Below are 485 nucleotides of genomic sequence, written 5' to 3'. Positions count from 1 at the left end.
GAAATGCCTGAGAACCTAGGCAAGAAAAGTATGAAAAAGAAAATATCCTACCAGATATCAGAAGATAACATGAAGTTTTTTGATAAAATTAATATTGTATTGGCAAAGAAACAGATATTAATAAATATATCAGTGGAACAGACTAGAACATTCAGAAATAGATCTTGGGTATATGTGAGTTTTTTCATGTATGGAAAAGGTGGAATCTCAAACCATAGGAGAAAAGAGTAGTTTATTTAAAAAGAATTCTGGCACAGTTGGCTTTTAATCTTGAAGAAAGTAAAGTTGAACTAACAGCACAAACCACATCCAAAAATAAATTACGGGATGGTTTAAGACTTAAAATTTTAAAATAACAAATTTTTTTTTAAAAGATCAAAGGAGAGACTACATGTACAATCTAGAGGTTGGGAGAGATTAACTTCACTAACACAGGATGCTCGAAAGCTATTTAAAAATAAGTATTTGACTACCTAAAAAGTGCA

Source organism: Propithecus coquereli, unplaced genomic scaffold, assembly GCF_000956105.1.
Source record: "Propithecus coquereli isolate 6110/MARCELLA unplaced genomic scaffold, Pcoq_1.0 Scaffold358, whole genome shotgun sequence".
Lineage (NCBI taxonomy): Eukaryota > Metazoa > Chordata > Mammalia > Primates > Indriidae > Propithecus > Propithecus coquereli.
Note: the sequence above shows the minus strand (reverse complement) of the source record.